The sequence below is a fragment of the Triturus cristatus genome, chromosome 9, assembly GCF_964204655.1.
Source record: "Triturus cristatus chromosome 9, aTriCri1.1, whole genome shotgun sequence".
Lineage (NCBI taxonomy): Eukaryota > Metazoa > Chordata > Amphibia > Caudata > Salamandridae > Triturus > Triturus cristatus.
The window spans coordinates 375,680,797-375,698,367 of record NC_140592.1 but is presented as its reverse complement, the minus strand read 5'-3'; the positions used below and the strand labels follow the sequence as shown (position 1 = coordinate 375,698,367).

General features: G+C 40.9%; 1 protein-coding gene across 4 annotated transcripts in view; it reads left to right on the top strand.

Annotated features, from left to right (window-relative positions):
• The first annotated feature begins 1,029 nt into the window (after positions 1–1,029).
• The window catches only part of LOC146797981 (synaptosomal-associated protein 25-like), a 396,023-nt gene continuing 379,481 nt past the window's right edge, over positions 1,030–17,571 (top strand). Inside the window, exon 1 of one of the 4 annotated variants that reach the window (XM_085625207.1) lies at positions 1,030–1,160. The gene's annotated coding sequence lies outside the window, so the exon portion shown is untranslated. The remainder of the gene's footprint in view (positions 1,161–17,571) is intronic. The other 3 variants (XM_085625206.1, XM_085625209.1, XM_085625208.1) reach the window with 3 other exon arrangements.

The window sequence follows — 17,571 nt, the reverse complement described above, 5'->3', positions numbered from 1 at the left end:
ATAAATGAGTGCTAATTATTGATTAATAATTGAGAGCCAATTAGTGGAGGTATACAGATATATTTATTCCTCGGCTCCCAGGTAAAGTTAGCGACTCCATAGGGGGGAGGAGTTGGCCTAATGGAAGGGCGGCTGACCTCGAACCTGGGGAACTGGGTTCGAGTCTCGGCAGTGACGCTGAATATCCTGTGATTCTGGGCAAATCACTTAATCTTCCCGTGCCTAACAATATAATGTGTCCTCATGTAATGCAACTGGTGCTATGTATACCCGATTCGGATCAGGTTCGCGCTATATAAAACTTTGCAAAGTAAAAGTAAGTTTTAAGGCAAAGATGGCTTTATACAACTTCCTCCGCTTCCATGCAAGGTAATGAGACATTTAAAATCACCCAATTTATTTCCTCTAAATATCCCTCTCTCCCTTTACCGAAAGAAGAAAAGTGAGGATACGTCTCCGTTCAGACCCAGACACCGAACTATGCCCGAGCCTCCAGGAGACGTACTTCGTGCAGACACAGTAGCGGTTTCTATGGGGACGGGGGTGTTTTTTTTCTTGAGAGTCACATTTTTCTAGCCAATCGCAGGATTTACAGGGATGTGCTGCCCAATAGCTCCGCCTAGTCTTACCTGCTAAAGATAACGGCCATATTAGAGCAGAGCTGGTTTCCTTTGTCATTAACAGATAATGTTAAATAAAAAAATAAAAAAACTGAAAATCTAACTTGTCTTACATTTAAGGTATTAACTAAATACAATTACCAAGTTAAGTTGGTTGTAAAAAAAACCCGTTCTAAATTCATAACCGAATAATAACGTGCAAAAAAGTCACAAAAATACAGCAGTCTCCAACAGAACGTAAAATATCGATCTTTGCAAATTGTGAACAATTATGTTTTTGATACGTTACATGATTTTAATTCTATATCGTTTAGGTAAATTCAAAGTTTTTAACGATAGTTCCACTCAATGATACGCCTTTTGGCTATTAATACTGGTTGATTTTATTTTGAGTTAGGTAGGAGGTGCGCTTGTGTTTCACTTGTTTTCAAGGGGAATCGGGCTTGTTTTAAATTTTCATACCTGGCAACACAGGGTCAGACTTGAAAGCGAAGTAGAGGCAATCCAGTCGGATGCATGAGACCTGTCGGGAGAGTGGAGGTAAGGCGCATATTTGGAAGCTTCGCACATGGCTGGAAAGGGTTTCGTGTAGTTATTGCTTGAGAGTGGGGAGGGGGTGAGGTTGTTAGCTGTGGCCAGTGGTTATTCTAAGACGCATGAACGTGCCAGATCTGTCTCCACCCTCTTTCTCATCTCATTTTAATAACCTGTTGTGAGAGGTGGCGCTCAGGTTAAGTCCTCGCATAACGGGTTATGTTTAACGAAAAATAATAGGCTCATTAGACTGTCTACCTTAACATGAATGCACTAATATTTATTGAGCATTTTTATAATAGTCGTTGAGTTTTATTTTTTATACTGTACTTAAAAACAGTATAGGAATTTGGCTTCATACAGTACGTTTACAATTTGATAATTAATACCCGCTGTTATCACTTTACAACGGAAGTCCATTAAATGGATTAGCAATGCTCCACTACCGCCTTGCACTGGTACGCCGCTGCTGAGACGTTTGTTGAACTCTCACAATGCACATCTGGTCTGCAGGGTGCTCCGCTGTTTCACTATCGACACACTCGCAACTCTCACGATATACCTCTTTTCTGACTTCCATCGTGCACTGATGCCCCCGTGCTGACTTTATTACAGGATTGTCGTGATGCAGCGTTATCTTAACTTGCACCGGGCACAGAAATTCAGGTATTGAGTAATTTACAGAGCTCATGATGTGCTCACATGCATGCACAGCTATCCTACTACTTTTACGTCAACTGACCTCTGCACTACAAGCTAGATTTAAAATGCATATGTGTCTCACTACTGACACATATGTGGACCTCTCGGAAGAAATTCTGTTCGAACTTCTAGTGTGTTTAGAAATATTAGTACTAGGACACCCTGCGCTCTCTTAAACATCCATATGGTTATTTGCTTTACAATGGCTAGTTAAAACACGTTCCTCGTTGTGGTAAGAGTGCTTATCAGTTAACAAAACGAGTGCAGCGATTTTCTACCTACAGCTTTAAAACTTAAAAATTCGGAACATCCACCCTAATTCTTAACATCTTGAGGTGCATAATATAAATTCCAGTTAGTTTTGGTAATGGCACGTATTTCCACCCTCAGGGTGTAAGACTTTAAAATGTAGTGAACTAATGCTGTCTGTTTACCTGCATAATCCTATCGCTTTTATAAACTACTAAATTCCGGTGGACAAACGAAGCCCTCCAGTCTCTCCAAGCATCAAGGTATCTCTATGTTGTATGAAGAGAGCTGCAGTTATAGCATTGATCAAAAGAATGTAAATAATTAATATTGTCATTCTCACTCAACTCATTACCCTCTCTCACATCTCATTATCTCACACACTCACTCTGCCAGGACTCTGTCTGGTTTACAGGACTATTAAAAGATTAGAAAAGTAAGAGTGCTGTATTCAAATGTTTTAATAAACATATCCCTGGGCACAGAAGGGGGCGGGGGTGTCATTCACCTATTCCTTACGGAATATTATGACATTGTAGGAGTGGTCAATGCTAGCAGATATAACCTTGTGACATCGTTACTATTTTGAATTACACAAAATTAATATGTAGCCCTGCACTATAAAGCACCTGAAACTCGATGCTTTAAGGATGTTCACCACTGCCTTTCTACACTCTTTGCCTGACTACTTTTAAGATGGTGCTGCTGTTATGTAGAGATTCATAGCTGGCAAATGTCTTTCTTTTAGTAAGTACTTAATTTATATCCTGCATCATGTTGTATTCTGGAACTTCTAATCACTGTAACTATGAGCTCAAAACCCCCAGCAGTAAAGAGAAGTTGGGTAAAAATCTAAGATTAGCTGAAGGTATCACCCATAACAATAACAAGATCAAATGTGATTTTAACATTTCCAGATTCTGTAGAGTGTATAAAATCATTAGATCAAACCCAAAGCATGCTTCTAAACCCTGCCCCTTTAATCCAAGGACACAAAACTGGAGGAAATGAAAGGACGAAGAAACAATATTTTAGTGACATCCTTAAAGAACAAAACTCGAGCAGAATAATATTATACCAGTCTTTCTTGTTGCTATCTTATAAAACAAAGTTGCATTGTGTGGCTCTTTCAGAAAGAAAGACAAATGACTCATTCTCTTTTACATTACTTTCCTTTCTTTGAATGGCATTTTAGTTAGTGATTGTGCTGGTCTTTATCCGTATTTATGCGTTTCAATTGATGAGCACTATTTCCCTCTCGGTGGGGTTTTATCAGTTGTTATAGGTTTAAACCTGAAACCGAATAGCCTACATATGGCAGACTGCAGACTCTGCTATATACATCCCCTTTACACATGGTGTAATATACTCATTATTAGCAGTGTTGTGTTTGCGGTAGGAAGAGATTATCTCCTCCTGGGCCTCTCTTCTCAACGTGAGAAAAAGGGACTAAGACTCTATCGCATACTTAGTCCCTTTTTCTCACGTTGAGAAAAGAGAGGCCCAGGAGGAGATAATCTCTTCCTAATCACATCAACAGGAGAAGGGAACTTTTGTTTTTTTGAGTCCATCTACCCATCCCTTTTCCAAAGAAGGGTACATCCCACATGACCTTTACAGTGTTTGCGGTAGGACCATGATTTATAAGAGCCAGAGCCTTGGATGGGCATGAGATGCCCTGTCTCTCCCTCAACAGTGGTAGTAAATGGCCTATTATACTCCACATTTGCATGTATGGTTTATGTCATGCTGTGTTTTCATGTGCGGTAGCTATAAACAAAGTTATTTAAATGTAACCACAGTACAAGGAGTTAAATCCTTTCAGTGGAAGAGAATCATAGTAACTAATCAGTGTATGTATTGTCATGGTTGTTTTCCTCTGTAAACGTATTCTAAATTGGTATATTTGAGTCAGTAAGTTGTATTTTCTTGAAACATTTACACTGTACTGTGGCAATAACATGGAACTTGACCTAAGAAACTGTAGCAACAAATGAAACCACATTTATTTTCACTTGTATGGCATAAATGTATGCATAAACACACACAGCTATATATGTTATGTTTAAAATGTGTTCTGGATAAAATGCGTTATATGACTGACATACGCCCACATGCACTGCTGTTTTCCTGAAAGTCGTTGCTGTCGTACTGAAGGGGGGGCGGGGGGCAACTAGTAAGATGGAACAGATATAATCTTAAGATTTGTAAGAACAGATGTATCTAAGATTTGTAACGTGTTACCCGCTTTCATTTATAAAAACTTAAAAATGCGCACAGGAGCTTTGTACTTTTTCCAGCTCTGCTATTCCAGCCCAATCTCCCTTCCTAAAAAAAATAGTAGAGCTTCAGAACAGTATTCCTGATGACCACAGCAGCTGTTTTTTTCTTGCCCACTTCGAGGGTGTGAGTATGTTTGAATGTGATTAGATGAAGACTTCTAGAGTTCTGGTAGATATAGGACTGTGCCTCGAGTGCTGCCAATCACAGACGACACCCAACACTGTCACATTGAACTGAGTCATGTACAAACTGCTAATCCAGGAATGCATTCTTATGGTGATGCATGAGTCCTGCCTGCCCTCAAGTACAATGTCTTAACTCACCCTCATGTGGAGTTTGTAAACCACCATGAAATATTCACCCTCCCAAAACAATTGATTCCTAAAGATGGCAAGCCTTCCTAGTGCTCCAAAAATTGTTCACATTCACTGACTCCAGTGGGATCACCCACCACAAGCACATGATTGGCTCTAGCCCTTCCATTTTCTTTTACTGTTAATTAGTCATCCATAGTGATGCATGAATGGCCAGGTGTTGGCCCTTTCGGATGAGGCCCAATTTGACCCAAACACTTTAGGGCATATTCCCTTTCAGAGGGGACTTGTAAAGCTCAGATGTCCCATTTTCTTTTTGTAGGTGACCGGGATAAAACAGATCTCCATATATTTGGTCCCTTTCTGTAGTTGTGTAAGCAAGGAGCTTGTGGCGTAGCAATACGTTCAATAAAGAAAAAACACTTATGGGTATCTGTTCAGAAGACGTATCATAGGAACTCTGTCTAGCCTGTCACATTCAGGGCAGACCAAAAATAATGTGCACATGGCTGATTTCTGTCTATAATGCAGAGACACACAAAAAGGTTAAAAGGAATACACTCCGAATAAATATCTGTGCTGGTAAGACCAGATCCAGTATGTAGGTTACTTCCATTTCCAGTTGGAGAATAGTCTTTTTCCTTTTGTCTATTGAGGTGAACTTGGTTATGCACATTCAATCTGAGATGCATTTTATTTAAAAAAAAATGTCAGTTCAAAGCTTTAGTATAAATAATATATCACACAATTTACAGTAACATGGTTTACTTGACAACACCAGTGAAAAAATGAAATTGTGTTCAATAATATATATAAATGTTACCACTATTTAAACAGTATAAAATTGCAAACCAACTTGAAATATAGCAAATATCTTTATTTTTTATTTTTATTATTGCTTCTCTTCACCACCAAAATTCACATTTATAAGCATAAATATACACAACAGAGCCCGAAGAAAATTAATTACAATCTTACTCTATGAAACCCATATTTTGACAGTACATCAAATATAAATAGCAGCAAGAAATACTTGCCTAGATTCCACAAATGCATTTAAGGTAATATCACAGATCATACAAAAAGAGAAATAAACACCCCCTAAGATTTTACATATCTAAGAATGATCACATCCTTCTAAAATCAGAATACATATCCTCCAGAATTAGCAGATCCTTTTATCTCATCCATCCAGGTGGTAATCAATGCCCAATGTCTGCGTCTCAGACTTCTTTTCCTAGCCCATTTAAGGTCATACAAAGAAACCTCCATATTATATATTGCTAACAACCTAGGTCTCCAAGCTGCGAAGGACGGGGGCTCAGGACTTAGCCACGGGATGTAATACATAACCAAGCAATTGACATAGCTACAAATAAAAAAGATGCACACTGTGACTCCACTTAATTACACATATCATCTTTGACCCCCAAGATCATCAAAACAGACTGTACTTTTATGGATGTCTTGTTTATATCCGAATAAAGATCATTTGAATTGAAATTGAAAACAGACTGTCTGCAAACTGAGCCCCACACCTATTGCAATTACCCCACAATCTACCTCCCCGTTTTGCCACCTTTTAGTACGAATTGAAAGCTGTCACGAAATGTTAACTTTTCAGGCTAGATGTTGGGAGTATGTTATTGTCTAACTCCCGTGACTGATAGATATAGGACCCCATCACCCTTAATCTGACCTCCCATTTGGCATTTTGTTTCTCCAAATCATCTGGCAGTTCCTGTAATAGTATCTAATAAATTGTACCAATCTTAGATTTACGTTTTATGACTTCTACCAGAGGAATCTGGATCACTGCATTGGAATCCTTCATACTTTTGAGGAGGAAATCACGAAGCTGAAAATACGTAAAGAAATTCTCCCTACCTAAACCATAACGCTCTTGCAGTTCGACAAAGGAGGAAAGTTGGCACTTTATGTATAGGTTCCCCACAGATGTTACCCCCTTCTGCACCCATCTAGATGTAACTTGATCTTGAAACTCTATTGGGAGGATTGCTGGAGGGGGCTTGCAAAAAAAGAAATGCTTCTCTTGATTTTTATAAATATTCCGGTGGACTGATTTGTATTTTAGCAGCAAACTGCAGGCTTTTTCTGAGTTGTTCTACAATAGTGGCTATTGGCAAATGTACTTTTTCGGTAGGTAATGATTGGGGGGGTAAAGTTCGTATTAGTACTATTAACATTAGCAGATTGAACGACAGGAATAAGAGGAGCAGGATTTCCCTAGGTTTTTGACATATGAAGACAGATCTTGTATGTCTGCAGGAGACTCATATCCCTTGGGACAAACGGGGATGGCTGAAGGATCTGGGTCTATCTGTAGTCGCATGTACTCAGCAAGGAGCAACATCTAGGGGAGTGGCAATATTAGCAAATGAAAACATGGGTCCGGGGAAACGAATTAAGGAAGATAAACTTGGCAGGTGGGTTATTGTGGAGTGTGTGATTGGGAATGTCCAGTGTACGGTTTGTTTAATATATGGATCCAATATTGATGAGGCTGGGGTATTAGATTATATAAATTATGGCCTCAGATTTGAATATACATTTGGATATTGATGATGACTTCAGTGGGAATCAGCCCTATTCAGGTAGAAAATCTGTGGTTTATAAGGCCTTAAAATGAATGGTGTGCGTTCATCGACTGATCGATGTTTGAGCTAAACTCAGGGCCCCAGATCCAGGATTCACTTTTTTCTCCTCTCCACATAAATTAGGTTGGATTATTTTTTTGTTTCAACAGCCTTGATATGACAGTTTGGGTTTGAAAGCTACCACAGGGCCGTGTCTGACCATAATCCCCTCGTCTTGGAGTCCTGGATGTTTGAAAGGAAGCTTCTACAAAAAGAATATACGTCTAAATGGATTGTAGAGGTTTTAGAGATAAATAGAAGGGCAGCAAGGGTTGGTTCAGTTTGGGACTCTTTTAAGTCGACTGTATGAGGGGAACTCTTAGTTTTTCTCTCTATCAACAAAAGAAGAAAAGAGATATGATCAGAGGATTATATGATCAATTAACATTGGCCTAAGTTTATCTCCTGAGTAAGAATAGTAGTGTGTCTACTGTTCATGATCCTTTGCAGTTGATAGCTATTTTAAAATCTAAGATCAATGGGCACTTTGGGTCTGAAGTAACTTCTAAATTTCACCAATATAGATCAGAGTGCTATGAATTTGGGGAAAACACAGGACAGCTCTTGGCGAAATAAATCCGGTAGAATGAAGTGGCAAATCAAATACTAGTCATAGAAGATCAGACAGGGTAGGTGTTTGAGTCTCTAGTAGAAATTATTAGAATCTTTAAGGAATTTTATGAGCAGTTAGAAACTGGAGAGAGAGATTCCTCGGAGTATTATTTTTTGGAATTTAGTAATAGTGAAGGTTAGGAAAGAGGATGAAGCCATATGGGATGCTCCAATAAAACGGGAAGAGCTGTGGGAAGCAGTTTGTTCTTTAGCTATAGAGAAGGCCCCCGGCCCTAACAATATTCCAGTTGAATTTTACAGACTCTTTTTGTTAAGGTTATCAAACAAGATATGTTAATGACTGTCTTGCAGTCTCAAACTGGGACAACACAAACCTCGTGGGAACGTAATAGCATTGTTATATTTAAGAAAAAGGGGAAATCTGCAGTATTACTGGGATCATACAGGCCAATTTCTCTAATTAATTTTGATGGTAAAATCTACGCAAAGGTGCTGGCTAATATATTAGGTAAGGTCATTGCTCCCTTGGTATCACCTCTTCAATATGGCTTCATCCCGGGAAGTACAGTCGATCATGTTAGAAGGGTTATTACTTTATTTGATATTGCCCAAGCCACAGGGTCACCACTTGGTCTCGCCCTTTTAGATGCCGAAAAGGCATTTGACTGTGTGTCTTGGCAGTTCTTGTGGACGGTTTTACATTGGTAGGGTTTTGGGGACAAATGTATTCAGGCCATTAGGGCTCTGTATAGATCACTTGCGGAGAGTATTCAGATGATGGTATTGGAATCTGAAAATATCATCTCAAGGGGCACTAGACAAGCGTGCCCATGTTCCCCTTTACTCTTTGCCCTGTATATAGATCTCTATTTGAGACAGTTGGCGAATAACATGCCTATAAAAACCCGTGATTGTTAGCCAAGTGGAATATAGGGCCCTTACGTATGGAGATGATATAGATGTTCTCACTACTGATCCATCTTCTGCACTCCCTGAGGTTGAAGCTTTGGCCAGACAGTTTGGGCTATGTTCTGGGTACAGGATAAACGAGAATAAAATGCTAATGATCTATCCAGGAGGAATAAGATTTGAGGAACTCCGGTGATTTCACAGGCAGTTTACCTTGGGGTAAAGCTTGCAAATGAAAGCATTCTTATGGGAAAAAACTTAAGCGGGAAATGGATATCCAACAACAGAAAAAGTGGTGGCAGAGTTACAAAAACATTTAGGGCCTCATGTAGGTAAATAAATTTTACCGGTTCATAAATACCGAGCCGTACCGAATCGGTAAATTAGAACCGGTAAGTTATATGTAGGTAAAAATTCGGTAACAGTTACCGATTCGGTAACATTCGGTAAATACGATTCGGAATTCACCGAATCGGTAAATACCGAGGTGGTATCCACCGAATCGGTAAATACCGAGGTGGCATTTAGCGAATCGGAAAATACCGAGGATACTACCACCTTCCCTTAACTAAGTAGCCAATATCATAATCATGTCATTATAGAAGGTCTCTCAGGCTTGAATAGGGGACCCCATACCTCAAAGATCAGCTTAGTGAAATCACATCACAGGAGCATCAGGAGTCTCCTCGCAGGAAGGCTCGTCTTCGGTCTGAATAATAAACATGATGTCTGAGATATGAAAAGCACCAACTGTCAGGTATGTGCAGCTGCGCGTGTGCCATGGCTAAATCGTGGGTCGAACAACCTAGAGTGGAAAACATGCATTGTGTAAAATTCCAGACTGTGTGTCACAGCATGTACAGACCAAGGTCGCTGCGCAGAGCTTGGGATGGGAACAACAGAATGCACTCGTCTGAAGGAAGTCTCGAGTCAGCAGTTTATTCAAGAAAGAACATGTAAACGCAGTGTCGTGTGCAAAGACACAAATATGGCTACATAACATTCAACGTGGTTGTGCCAACTGAACAATGCATGTACGTATTCAGGGAGAACTCACTATACGCCCCCTTGAGCGAAGCAATATGTAATAGGCAAGAAAAGAGAGAACGCAGAGTTCAGTGTCGTCAGAGCAGAACAGGGCGTAACCAATGCAGCGCCAAAGTCCTACAGTCCAATTAATCGCAGCATACAATTCCAAAAAACACAATGCAAGTATAGTAAAAAACTCAAGCAGACCATCAGGAAGAGAAAAACGAGAAATAAAAGAAATAAATGTTGCGCCAGGGTGCTGTCCAGTAGCACAGGCGCAATGGACGACAATCCAGTTAATCCATGAATGTATAGGCAGCATATGTGGCCACGGCTTCCAACAAGCAATCGTTTCCAGGGCCACTAAAAGTCTCAGCCATCCAATTGAGTAAAGAAAAGGAACATACGTGTTCTCCAACCAACGGAGCCTCTAGCACAATCAGAGGGCACCCGGAATGTTCCTCCAAATAGCTCATGGACAAGAAGTCGTAGGCTGCCGCTGAGATGTCCCAATTACCCAGGATACCATGCGCCGCTCCACACGCCATGATCCGGACACCAGAACAGGACAACTCGTGAGACACTAAGGGCCGCATCAGTCGATCGAAATCCGGCACCGGAGACACCATGTTGGTCAAGCACAAATCCAGAGGCCATTCAAAGGGACAATCCAGGCAGTGTAATACAGGTTGTACGCAGGTGAAGTAGGAATACCTGAAGGATAATCCATAAGCCAGGCTCAAAGTCGCCAATGGCAAAGTACCATAGAAGTCAAGCATCCTATCACGAAGAAGATGCAGACGGGACAGGTGCTCGTGTGGCACAGAAGGAGCAGCCATTCCGTAGTATGAAAAGTAAAAGCAGCACACCTGCCACCAGCGCCAGAAGCAGCGGAACACCTCCAAAGATGCTCGAGAACAGTGAATGAACAAATGCCGGAATTACACCAAAAATAGTTTGGAAAGAGGTCACGAGACCCGAGCCCCACATGTTAAAAAAAATTGAGCCAGGCCGGTCGTGGACGAGGCATTGATAATACTTTGGATCAAAGAGCCGAAATGCAGGGGGAGGTCAGTATTCAGAGGCGCCTGTTCCTCAGTGCGCGTAGTAGCAACGTGAAGGACAAATATTTCACGAGAGGAAGTCAAAGGCACCTCTTTGTGGGACAATGGCGCTCTATTCTGCTCAACTTGTTGGACTCTGCTTTCAAGGTTGGAATCGAAGGCCAGATGGAAACATCCCGCCGCCCATGCGGGGGTGGAAAAAGAACAGTATTGCAGCAGACAACTTCATGCGAGACAGTTATGTACGGGATTACCACTCACATCCCGCAGCAAACTTCATTAATCATAATTAAATGAATACCGTTTGCAAGCACAGTGAAAGAAGGTGTAATCACAGGCACTGGGATACCTCGTAGGACGCACGCCAAAATCGGGGCTTGTACATTGCATGCGCCGTGTACTTGCATGTGCCTATTGTCTCATGTATGAATCCTAGAAGTGAGAGTGCTAGAGCTAATATCTATAACGGCTTAGGCCTTCTCCATGTTTGCTTGGTCAATAGCTCTCAGTCTGGAAGCCGCCTCACTGTGCGACAACTTGCAGACCTCGTTGTAAATAGCATACGCGCACCTTTTGGTTCTGCCACCCACGGGACCATTCACAACATCATTCCATTCGGTATGCACATTGATGGAGTGGGTGGACTTCCTGATCCTGTAGATGTGCTCTGTGTCAGCTGGTGGACAGAGTGGGATGTGTGTCCCATCAATGCAGCCAATATAATGGTGGAAGAAATTCCTGAAGGAACGGGACAGGCAACTCTGGGATACACCACCCACCGCAGCTGTCACCACCTGAGAAATGCCGGATGCCAGCAGATGTGGGCTGCAGAGCACCTGCACATGTGGGGGTATGGCGTGCGCCCTTCTTCTTGGCTGGTCCAGGAGTGGGTGCGGGTCCCTGATTGAGTCCATGATGGTTTCGGGGTGTAGCCTGTACCTCTCATGTATCTCTGCATCAGTCAGCTGGAATAGTGTGATGCGCTGTCTGTGGATGCGTTCCTTCCGTCGCCAAACACTCAGTCCTGCTGCCTGTAGACGTAGGCGCCTTGCAATGACGTACATAGCTGCCAGGGTGTCCACGCTGTTGCATTTTGGGATTGCTTAGCTGCACTGTTGATGGTTACCACCTGCTTTCAATCCGTGTTAATTACCGACTCTTATTTACCGATTTTCCTGGATTTCTTAATTACCGACTGCTCCTACATGTCATTTTAAATTTTTACCACTTCATATTTACCACTTCATATTTACCGATTCGTTAATTATGTATTCGGTAAATATGAATCGGTATTTTAGAATTCGGTAACTATGAATCGGTATTTACCGCCTCATATTTACCGAAAAGTGGTTTTTGGACTCCTACACCTCACTTGTCTGAATACCGGTCGGTAACGGCATATTTACCGAAAATCGGCCGTTACCGACCGGTATTTCGCTACCTACATGAGGCCCTTATTGAGCAAATACGATAATGGAATTAATTTACGGATAAAAACAGTGAGCAATTCAGTAAATTAGGTTTGTGTAGACCTAGTCGCATGAAAGTATTCGTATAAAATAGCAATAAAAGTGTAACATTAAAGGTGGTTTGTTAACTTCAAAGAAAGTACAATTACTCTGGGCTAATAAACTTAGGAATCCATAAAATGTCTCTTGATAGCCGGTGAAACAGGTAATACATAATTTCTACCCAGTCTGATTAAAGTAAACCACAAACCATCTTGATTTAAAATTTACATTTGTTGCATTTCTTCAGTTAAGTTATTTGTTTAATGGCAGCCACTAGTAACAAATCAGCCAGTCTCTGGACTTGGGAGTTTTAAATCCAGATGTCTGAAAGACTGCCCAAGATGTTTGAAAATTTAAATGTATTATAGACACAACATTTTGTTTTATTCCCATTGCAGACTATTTTTCCCAAAAACATTATGGTGTAACACGTGAATAACCTATTTCAAATAATTAGTTTGGTGATTACTAGACTAGCATTATGTATGTGTCTCTTTGTTATTTCACCAATAAGGTTGGTGTAACTAATAAACTATTATAAATAAAGTACTGTTTGAGTGGTGTTGGCTGTTTGAGATGATTTATAATTTAAAATCTACAATTTGTTCCAAAGATCTGTGGACCAACATACTCTTCCTCTCAGTTTATTTCAGTCTTCAACTTTATTCTAGCAATAACGGGTAAAGTCAAAGATTTATAATTTGATGATGCTTTCGGATGTGAAATAAACAACTGAATCATTCTTTTATTCTCTTTATAAATGTGGTTACAATATGGAATGAGTGAGTGTTGGATAAAGCATTAGATTATAAATGTATGCATTATTCAATAAATTCTAGTTTGTTTCAAATAAATTTAGTACAAACATTTTATGAAGGTCTAACAAACTAATGATGTCCTCTACCATCAGTTGATGGAACCCTGGGCTGAAGCCAAGGTGGAGCCCCATGAGGGCCCGACCAGCCTTTGTTAATTTTTACATCACCTAAAATGTCTACGCTGCAATCAAAGTATTGAAGTTAAAGCAAGAGATTTTTTGTGTTATAAAATAAACCTTTCCAAACCAAAAAGCTGTTCCAATCCTTTATGAAAGGGTGACCTGACAATTTGAATATTGTCAACCGTATAAATTCCGCAAAGTGTCCTGTATGAATGAGCAACATGTGTTAATTTGCTGGCACTCCCTTTGCTCCAGTTTTGAACCTGTATATTAATATAAACCAGCCCTACTTTTAATTTAAAAAAAACACAATTGCTACACAACTTATTTTCTCAATGCCCTTCTACCTTCGCATGTCCACTCCTTTCCCTTCTGTTCAAGACAGTGGCTTTAAGTTGCTTAGTTGGGGGGGGGGGGGGGGGGGGTCTAAGCGCTCTAAGCAATCCGAATGAAAGCATTGGCACTCTCATTTAAGTTGCATAATATACCAGGTGCACTGACAGAGAGCTGTTGAAAGTGCATTGAGACTGGAATTCAGGGGTTTGAGTCTCTCTCTTAGGGCTGTACCTAGTAATGGTGCATCCGTTACAGTAGCAATGGGGCCTAGGAGTGTAAGGGGCCGACTGGATGGATGTTTTTGCCACCAAACCAGTGGTGGAAGTGCATTTTCATTGCTTGCATAATGATCTGTGCTACCCTTCCTACGCAACTGGGATGATTGCACATCAACTGTGGCTGAATTGTACTGGTCAACAAGGAGCTAAGGAAACCCATGTTCCTAGTTATGTCAAGACCCATTATGAGGCTAACGTCACACGCCTGCAAAGCGCCAGGATACCGTAACGAGTGATGGTGTGGCTCTGCATACAAATACAGATAACATAACATGTCACTCCTGCTCCTAGCTTTCTAAGACTCATTCGGAATGAGGAAGCGTTGCTGAGGGAAGTATTGGTTGGAGGGATGCAGTTTTTGGAGCCTTTGGGAGCCTGACAGACTGGTGAGCGGCAGTGCATCAAGGAAAAATATTGTGATATTATTTTTAGATATGGTGACTGTGATGCATAGAGGAGGGGTGAAACACACCTCAGTTTTCCACCTGAAGACTAAGGGGACTCACTGGGGGCAACATGCATTAGCATCCCTTACCAAATTAGCAGCCCCACCAAAGCAATTCTTATGCAAATGGCAGACATCCTAAAGGATAAAAAGCTGAGTAGCCTTACTAGAGTTTGATCCCATAAGCTGAAGCTACACGTAGTCTCTACAACCGGTGCACAAACCCTCTATGCCATATGAGACTTATGTTATGCATTCTGTGGCGATAGCTATGTTAACAGTGGAAATGCTACAGCTGTTCCAGTGTCCACACTGTCCATGTATGCAACATGTGTTACTGAACTTATTTTGATAAAACAAAGTGTCTAAGGGTAACAGGGCAAGATCGGACCATGGGCCACAGAGCACAAGAAAAAGAGTAATCATCACAACTCTTATTTACCGAGTTCAGGAATGGCAGAAGTGATGCTTGGCACACCATGTGGGTTGATTCCATATCATCTCTGTTATTACAGAATCTTGCATAACATATCGATGACCGTGTACTCTGGAAGGAGGAAGGATGTGGTTTCATTAATTATCTGGTAGCACAGTCTTACAGTCTGTAAGATACCATCCCATCTCATATAACTCAGAAACTTAATTTAAAAAGATCAAAAGTAAGATTTAAACGGAGAGAATACAATATTTCAAGTACTCTATGGAGGCTATCTGCTCTTACTAATATTTCCCATCCTATTTTTTTCTGTTCAAAGCTTTGATTGATTTTAAAGGAGTAAGCATGTACAAGTCATACACGAAATCATACATAATCATATATAAAAACATACATAAAATCATATATACAATGAACATAGGTAACTACAAATAAACCTAAGGATAATAGAGGTAAGGATAGGGAATGAGTAGACAGAGTCAGATTAGTGGCATCGTTTGTATTGGTGCGGGGGGGGGGGGATAATGCTACACAACACCTATCTGAGCAGATGTATTAGTGATGGGTATTGTGAAATGTGCCACCAGGTTGCTGGCAAGTAATTGGTGGTACATATTGTATTGCAATTGCATTTATATAGCGCTTACTACCCCATATGAGTTGTTGAAGCGCTTTTTCGGCAAGTAGCACGCTACTCCGGAACCCTTAAAGGATTAGTGTTGAATTAGTATATTGAAATATGAAAGAAATTTGAGTGGTGGATATGTTAGTCAGTTATTTGGATTCAGAAGGCTAGAGGAGGGATAGAAGAGGGAAAAAGGTTTGCCTTCATATAGCTCTTGTAACCCCTGATGGGGTGTTGATGCTCTTTTTTGGCGAATAGCACGCTACTCCGGAACCCATAAAGGATTAGTGGTGAATTAGTATATTGGAATATGAAAGTAATTTTAGTGGTGGATATTAGTCCGTTATTTGAATTGAGAAGGATAGCAGCGGGATAGAAGAGGGAAAAAAGGTTTGCATTTATATAGCGCTTGTTACCCCTGATGCGGTGTTGAAGCGTTTTGTTTGGTGAGTAGCACGCTACTCCGGAAACCCTAAAGGATTAGTGTTGAATTAGTATAGTCAAATATGAAAGTAATTTGAGTGTGGATATTAGTCAGTTATTTGGATTGAGAAGGTTAGCAGAGGGACAGAAGAGGGGTAAAAAAGTTTGCATTTATATAGTGCTTGGTACCCCTGATGGGGTTTTGAAGCGTTTTTTGGCAAGTAGCACGCTACTCTAACACAACATTTTATGTATGGTAGTCTAGACTATATAGTGAGCCAGCAAGTCAGGTGTACAAGCCTTGTAACAACTGATCTGTGTTTACTTTAGGCCATATGTGCGTCAGTCAGAGGACTAAATACTGCATATGTTGAGGACGACTTTGATATATTGAGGCTCATAAAGTTGTGATTAGTCACGCACCGTCTTATGGTAATTGTGGGAAGAGGGTGAGGTGAGATATATCCATGGTAGTCTTGGATTTGGTTACAAATGATGGTTAAGGAGATTTTAATTAGCAGAGAGAGCTGTGAAAGGGGCGTTTCAAGGTGGCTTTCTGGTGGCGAAGTATTTGTCCAGCTTATCCCAGGTGAAGTTAGAGGGTGATTTCCAGGGAGAATTTTGGAGTGAGATATTGCCTGCGCCCCTGATGTGGGTGATCCGATTGATCCAGTTGTTGAGGGAGCCTTTGTGCTTGCTTTTCCAGTTGGAGAGAACTATTTTGGTTGCAGATATTATAAGCAGGTCTAGCAATGCCCGGTCGGATGGGCTATCGAGATTAGCGTAGAAGAAGCCCTTAACGAGGAAGGCAAGTTCCTTCTTAGGGTGGCAGTTGAATAGATCCGATAAAAAAGAGAAGACCTTATTTCAGAATTGGAAAAGGGATTTGCAGTGGAGGATAAGTGCAAGGTCCCCAACCTCTTCTTTACAGTTCCAGCAAGTGGGTTAATCTAACATTTTTAGTGAGTGTAGTCGGGATGGGGTCCAGAAAGTTTTATGTATGAGCTAGAATTTAGTTTGAGAAAGTACAGGCGAAATTTCCTGAGATGTGACTGATTTCCAGATATTGGAACAATTGGAGTCTGTTATGGGCTTGGAAGAATGGTTTTGCCAGAAGGCTGTTATCTTTTTGTTTAGCTGCGTTGTCTTTGGACATAGAAGATTATACAGGTGGAATGCTTGTTGCCCAGATTTGTTTAGTTTCAATATAAAATGTGGTAGGGAGGGGGACTGTAAATCAGGCACATAGATTAACAAATTAGCAGATTTGATTTTTTTAAAGTGAAATTTCCTTTCAAACTGACACAAGGATGCTGACATGTGGAGACTTGCAGTGTAACACTGACAAAGAAACAATGACACATGGAAACTGGCATGGCAACATGGTTTCGGGAGGTGACACAGGACAGTGATTATGGAAAAGTGACACAGACACTGGATGCACAACATGTAGACCAACACAACCACATGAGCATTGATATGGCTGTATTGGCATGGGCAGACTGCCTCCGATAGGGATACTGACTTGGTGACATGAGCACAGTGTGCAGAAATGGAACACTGCCAAGGCGACATTGACACAGGTTCAATGGCGTTAGGCAAGACAGCACAGTAGCACAGGGACACATATAAATATAGGCTTT